At 36.2% G+C, this 7,688-nt stretch overlaps 1 non-coding gene across 1 annotated transcript; it reads left to right on the top strand.

The window, feature by feature from the left end:
- The first annotated feature begins 1,005 nt into the window (after positions 1-1,005).
- Positions 1,006-1,077, top strand: TRNAE-UUC (transfer RNA glutamic acid (anticodon UUC)). Its single transcript has one exon. It is a non-coding gene; the product is annotated as a tRNA-Glu (tRNA).
- Positions 1,078-7,688: the final 6,611 nt, after the last annotated feature.

The raw sequence follows: 7,688 nt of genomic DNA, 5'->3' as shown, positions 1-7,688 counted from the left end.
GGTATTTAAGCTTTTGTATATTCGGTCTACGTTTCTACTGCTTTTTAAATCTTCTAACACAATTTGTAATCAGATTTTTGGTTGGTAAGTAGAAGAGTGAGTGCTTTTTAAGAAGTAAATTTTAAGGGGTAGAGGGAAGACTATGACAATTTCAACATGGCAGATTTCAAATTTATGTTTCTTAAATTTACGCACTTTACTAAGTCACAATCTACAACCATCTAGCCAAGTATAGAAATAAAATTTGACAGAATACTTTTCCCTTGTGGTATCTGAAACTTCTGTCAGAATTATATAAATATGTGGTAAGTAAAATAAAGGAAAACCTTTCTATAATCTCAAACCTGAGTAGATTCAAAGAACAAAACTTTGTATAGCCTATCATTTGTGCATATATAAAATAATATACAGCTATGGAAGATAAATTTACAATACTAAGATATCTAGAACAGAAGTAATATTCCCCCTGCCAGTCCTGCAATCCAGAAATAATCATTAACATTGCCATGTGTTTTCTTCTAGGCTTTGATCCTTATGTAATATTTTACATTTGAGTACTCTGTTAACTCAAACTGAATGCAAAATTCTGAATGTCCTAATGTTATTATTTAAATAGGACACATAGTCTTGTATTTTATTGCAGTTTTCAGAACTAAAATTTTCAAATGGGGCTAGTGATTCAACTGATAGTTAATGTTAAAACTTTTCTATTTTTTGATACTATTATAAATGATTATATTAACAACCTTATTTTTCCACCTAAGGCCAAAATTCCATGCTGTGTTTTCTATGATTCTTTCCTTGATTTTTCCAAATGAAAGGAATGGCTATTTCACTTGAACATTCTTAACCTTTTGATTCCACTTTAGATTATTTGCATGCATGAATTATCTCTTCTAACAGGGGTAAAAAGATCTTTTTATTTTCTTCAATCATTTTGTACATTCTAAGCATTCTCTAAATATTTGTTAAGTAAATGTCTAGAGGAAGAACAGTTAAGGGAGTTCCCTGGTGGTCTAGTGGTCAGGATTCAGCACTTTCACTGCTGTGGCCCAGGTTCAATCCCTGGTCGGGGAACTGAGATCCCACAAGCCACGTGATGCAGCCAAAATAAAGAACAGTTAAGGAATATAATGATTTTTTTTTTTTAATTTAGCTTTTATCTCCGAGACTCCTTGTCAGCATAGTCACTTGTTTCGACAATTGCCCAGGAGATTATATTTCCTTCAGGTTAAATGCAGAGCTATTGAAATTCAAACATAAGCTCATTCAATTCTTACACTTGTCAGAAATATCAACTTAACTAAACATTAGCCTTGGCAAAATAAATTTGAACTGGCAACCAATTCACAAAATTGCCATTGTTCTTACTTGGCATTTGGTCTTTCACTATGAAATGCGTGTATATAGTCAATCTTATGTCCTTCTGATATTATTTAAACTTCAGCTCCCTGAATTATTCAAATGTATAATTTGCAAGTCAAATATTTTATGTGTTTCAGTTATTTAAAGTGTAACTTACACTAACAGATATCTATCTATCTATCTATCTATCTATATACTCTCTGTTGATTACTAAAATATTTTTATTCATCATGCGCTCATTCAGTCAACTAGTATTTCTGGAATGCATGTGGCAGCCTTGAACACAGGATTCTGGAAATGTGCTTTCTCTCTTAAAGCAGCGGTTCTGAGCCAGGGATGATTATGCCGCCACCACCCATCCCTCAGACATTTGACAGTGTCTGGAGCCATTTTTGGTTGTCATACCTGGTGAAGGGTGGGAGCTACTAATATCTAGTAGTTAGAGGTCAGGAATGCTGCTTAAAATCCTGCAATTCACAGGACAGCCCGTACAACAGAAAATTATCTGGTCTAATACATCAGTACCACTGAGGTTGAGAAACCATGTCTTAAATGATCTCACAATTTCAGGGTAGAAGACAGGCTTGTTATTATTATCAGTGGAATTAAGATTATAATAAGTACCAAGGATAAGTATTTCTGGCAGGAATACAAAGAAGGATGTCGTCAACTTTCCCTGGAGAAGACTGAAAGTTTTGAGAAAGTGATGTTGAGCTGCAGACGAGGAGAGGGGGCAAGGAGAAATTATTTCTGGCAGAGGAAATCGCTTGAGCAAAGTCATGGAAACGACACTACAAAAGGCTTAATTGAACTAGAGTTCTAAGTGGTGGTATGCAGCCCTGTGTGAAATAAATCTAGACCAGTAGTCAAAGGCTCAATTATGAAGATTTGGTTTTGCAAGCTAAAGAGTTTGGACTTTATTCTATAAGGAAAGGAAATCCATTGAAAAGATCCATGGAATCAAGGAGTAAGTATGGATTAGCTATTTTTAAAAAAGAATGAAAATACCTCTGGCAGCCAAAAGAAAACTAGAAGAGAACAAACATGATTAGAGGCATGGATGTCAATTTGGCTAATTATTAAATAGTGCAAGTTAAAAGTCCTGAGAAGCTGCACTATCTCACTAGAAGTGGGATTTGATGGTAGCTGCTGTGAAATGGCAGTGCTAAGAAGGCTGGATGGAGGAATTTGCTTCTTCATTGAATGTGGGGGGGTGAGATGTCAAATAGGAATTTTCAAAAATGAGTTACTTGTAGCATTGGAAATAGACTAGTTTGTTCAATCTAGTCAGAACATCAGAAGAGGAGACTGAACCTCTGAAAATATTTCACTGTCAAGCAGAGAAAGAAAAAATAGCTTTTGCATGTTATAATAGGTAGTGAGAGATATCATGGGGCAGGAGAGATGGCATAATGACATACAAAGAACATAAGAGACATCTGGTTATTATTTGAAATTAAGCTGATGCAGAAGAATTTTATTTCCACTCCAAACAGATTATGAAAGAAGTATTTTTGAAATACTTAGGGTAAAAAACAAGAAAGGGACTCCTTAGATTCCAGAGTGAAGAAAAAATTTCAACATAAGATTAATAATCAGAAGCCCAACATTTCCAGTTATCAGAACTGGGAAACGGACCCTAAATGCTGGGTCTGATATTTTAGGTACCCTCAGAGGGAAGCCTAGGCCACGGGCTGCTTACACAAGGAGACTGAATATGTGTTATCTGCAAAAAGCTTGGAGACAGGAAGGTATTCTACTATATCTTTGAAAGCAAAATTCTGACCATTAGCCATGAGTGAAAATGAGTCATTTCTGAGAAACATGCAAGGTGAAACAGCTTTAAACAAATTTTTGAGTTCCAAATTTGTATTACTTATGTGATGTGAGAATGGCAAGTTGAGATATTAACAAAGTTCTAATATAAACTCTTGAAACCATGACCACAATGAAGAAGTGAATATGAAGTGGCACTCAGTGGGTGTTACTGCAAACGGGGGCTCCTGAAATACCTCTACGTAAGTCATCTCGGGCTGCCATAACAGAATACTACAGACTGAGTGGCTTAAACAACAGATTTTTTTTTTTTTTCCTCACCGTCCTGGGAGGCTGGAAATCCAAGATCAGGGTGTTGGCAGTGCTGGTTTCTGGTGAGGTCTCTCTTCTTGGCTTGCAGGTGGCTGCATTCTCACTGTGTTTTTACATGGGGTGTCCTCTGTGTGCATCTTCCTGTTTACTCATCCTCTTTTATGAGAACATATGTCCCACTAGATTAGGACCCCAACCTTATGACATTGTTTTAGCTTAATTACTTTTTTAAAGACTCTACCTCCAAATACAGTCACATTGGGGATTGGGGCTATAACATGGATTTTGAGGAGACAATTCAGTCCATAACAATCTCCACGAAGATTACTTAAAACATTCAGGTCACCTATGGGGACCCATAATTAAAGAGAGTCAGAAAATTCAACAAATAGAATTCACACCCTAGAACTAGAAATAATAGAACTAGCCAGAGGAGACATTAAAATAAATGTGTAAAAGTTTAAATAGATAGAAGAAGAAAAATAACCACAGGCACCAAACTTGACAAAGGACCCCGATCTTGTGCTGTGGGGAAATGAGCTGCATGATTTGGAAATTGTGAGCAAATACATTTGGTAAAGATGTAGATAAGTGTAAATAAGTGTTAGTAACTTGGAAATAGACCTGATTAAATTAATCAGACATGCAGCATGGGTGTAAAGATGTGAGAAAGATAACATACCACAGAAAACATACAAGAGAATTTTTAGAAAAGGAGGATAGAGAAAAATGAAAGAGAAAATGGCTCAGAATGTTCCTGGACTGAAAAGAGATATCAATCTTCATAATGACCGAGTAAATATATATCCTTGACAGAATGATAAAAAATAAATCTACACCTAGATATATTGCACTGAAATTTCAGAACTCACACAATCAGAAAAAAAAGTCTTGAAAGCATTCAAAGATGAAATATCTTTTGCAATCAAAGGAACAAAAATTAGAATTATAGAAGATGTCTCACAGTCATGATGGAGACAAGAAGCCTAACGGAATGATAACTTTAAAGGGTGGATGAAAAATACTTGTCAACCTAGAATTTTATACTTAGCCAAAGTATAATTCTGGGGTGAATCTAAATTTTAAAAATTCTCACAAAAATGCTGTGACAATTAACAATTTATACATTCTCACCAAAAAACAAAGTCAAAAAAAAACAGAGCATAAAAAATCAGTAAGAGGAAACTGAATACCCTCCTCTCATAATAAGGATGGGATGGTTAGAAAATACTTGATAAACATACAGATAAATGTAAGCAAACTTGGACTGTAAAAAAACATATTGATACATAGATACATAGATGTTAGACAGATGATAGATGATGTATATTACTAATTTCTTGGTCATTTTAAACAAAGTATAGGCACAAAAATGATAGCTTAATGTGGTGGATTACAGAAAGAAGTTTAGTGTGAATACATTCTAAAGGCTTATTTGGTTTGAGAATAGATTAGACATATTGATTATCTATAAACTCAAGTATCTATGTTTAAAATTTATGAGTGAACACCAAGAGAAAAGAAAGAATATTTAATATCCAGATAAGGAAAAGAGGAGAGGAATACAGAAGACTGTATCAATCTAAAAGTAGGATAAAAACTTTGGATGTAAAAGATAGAGACCCACTAGAGCAGGGGTCCCCAACCGGTCCCAGTACTGGTCCCAGTACTGGTCCGTGGCCTGTTAGGAACCGGGCCGCACAGCAGGAGATGAGTGGTGGGTGAGCGAGTGAAGCTTCATCTGTATTTATAGCTGCTCTCTACTGCTTGGATCACCACCTGAGCTCCACCTCCAGTCAGTATTATGGTGAGTTGTGTAATTATTTCATTATATATTACAAAGTAATAATAACAGAAATAAAGTGCACAATAAGTGTAATGCACTTGAATCATCCTGAAACCGTCCTCCCACCAGGTCTGTGGAAAAATTGTCTTCCATGAAACCGGTCCCGGGTGCCAAAAAGGCTGGGGACCGCAGAGCTACAGTATAATGGTTTCCTCTGGCAAGGGACTAAAATTGTGGAGAATTACAAATTGGGCTGTAACTTTTTTTTTTTTACATCTTTATTGGAGGATAATTGCTTTACAATGGTGTGTTAGTTTCTGCTTTATAACAAAGTGATTCAGTTATACATATATATATATATGTTCCCATATCTCTTCCCTCTTGCGTCTCCCTCCCCCCTACCCTCCCTATCCCACCCCTCTAGGTGGTCACAAAGCACCAAGCTGATCTCCCTGTGCTATGCGGCTGCTTCCCACTAGCTATCTATTTTACATTTGGTAGTGTATATATGTCCAGGCCACTATCTCACTTTGTCACGGCTTACCTTTCCCCCTCCCCATATCCTCAAGTCCATTCTCTAGTAGGTCTGTGTCTTTATTCCTGTCTTACCCCTAGGTTCTTCATGACGTATTTTTTTTCATTCCATGTATTCTCTTTCTGACTTACTTCACTCTGTATGACAGACTCTAGATCTATCCACCTCATTACAAATAGCTCAATTTCGTTTCTTTTTATGGCTGAGTAATATTCCATTGTATATATGTGCCACATCTTCTTTATCCATTCATCCGACGACGGGCACTTAGGTTGTTTCCATCTCCGGGCTATTGTAAATAGAGCTGCAATGAACATTTTGGTACATGACTCTTTCTGAATTCTGGTTTCCTCAGGGTATATACCTAGTAGTGGGATTGCTGGGTCATATGGTAGTTCTATTTGTAGTTTTTTAAGGAACCTCCATACTGTTCTCCATAGTGGCTGAACCAATTCACATTCCCACCAGCAGTGCAAGAGTGTTCCCTTTTCTCCACACCCTCTCCAGCATTTATTGTTTCTAGATTTTTTGATGATGGCCATTCTGACTGGTGTGAGATGATATCTCATTGTAGTTTTGATTTGCATTTCTCTAATGATTAATGATGTTGAGCATTCTTTCATGTGTTTGTTGGCAGTCTGTATATCTTCTTTGGAGAAATGTCTATTTAGGTCTTCTGCCCATTTTTGGATTGGGTTGTTTATTTTTTTGTTATTGAGCTGCATGAGCTGCCTGTAAATTTTAGAGATTAATCCTTTGTCAGTTGATTCATTTGCAAATATTTTCTCCCATTCTGAGGGCTGTCTTTTGGTCTTGTTTATGGTTTCCTTTGCTGTGCAAAAGCTTTGAAGTTTCATTAGGTCCCATTTGTTTATTTTTGTTTTTATCTCCATTACTCTAGGAGATGGGTCAAGAAGGATCTTGCTGTGATTTATGTCATAGAGTGTTCTGCCTATGTTTTCCTCTAAGAGTTTGATAGTTTCTGGCCTTACATTTAGGTCTTTAATCCATTTTGAGCTTATTTTTGTGTATGGTGTTAGGGAGTGATCTAATCTCATACTTTTACATGTACCTATCCAATTTTCAGCACCACTTATTGAAGAGGCTGTCCTTTCTCCACTGTACATACCTGCCTCCTTTATCAAAGACAATATGACCATTTGTGGGTGGGTTTATCTCTGGGCTTTCTATCCTGTTCCATTGATCTAGCTTTCTGTTTTTGTGCCAGTACCATACTGTCTTGATTACTGTAGCTTTGTAGTATGGTCTGAAGTCAGGGAGCCTGATTCCTCCAGCTCCGTTTTTTTTTTCCTCAAGATTGCTCTGGCTATTTGGGGTCTTTTGTGTTTCCATACAAATTGTGAAATTTTTTGTTCTAGTTCTGTGAAAAATGCCAGTGGTAGTTTGATATGTATGGATTGCATTGAATCTGCAGATTGCTTTGGGTAGTAGAGTCATTTTCACAATGTTGATTCTTCCAATCCAAGAACATGGTATATCTCTCCATCTATTTGTATCATCTTTAATTTCTTTCATCAGTGTCTTATAATTTTCTGCATACAGGTCTTTTGTCTCCTTAGGTAGGTTTATTCCTAGATATTTTATTCTTTTTGTTGCAGTGGTAAATGGAAGTGTTTTCTTAATTTCACTTTCAGATTTTTCATCACTAGTGTATAGGAATGCCAGAGATTTCTGTGCATTAATTTTGTATCCTGCTACTTTACCAAATTCATTGATTAGCTCTAGTAGTTTTCTGGTAGCATCTTTAGGATTCTCTATGTATAGTATCATGTCATCTGCAAACAGTGACAGCTTTACTTCTTCTTTTCTGATTTGGATTCCTTTTACTTCCTTTTCTTCTCTGATTGTTGTGGCTAAAACTTCCAGAACTATGTTGAATAAGAGTGGTGAGAG

Source organism: Lipotes vexillifer, unplaced genomic scaffold (assembly GCF_000442215.2).
Source record: "Lipotes vexillifer unplaced genomic scaffold, Lipotes_vexillifer_v1.1 scaffold432, whole genome shotgun sequence".
Classification (NCBI taxonomy): Eukaryota; Metazoa; Chordata; class Mammalia; order Artiodactyla; family Lipotidae; genus Lipotes; species Lipotes vexillifer.
Note: the sequence above shows the minus strand (reverse complement) of the source record. Positions and strands in the feature narration are given on the sequence as shown.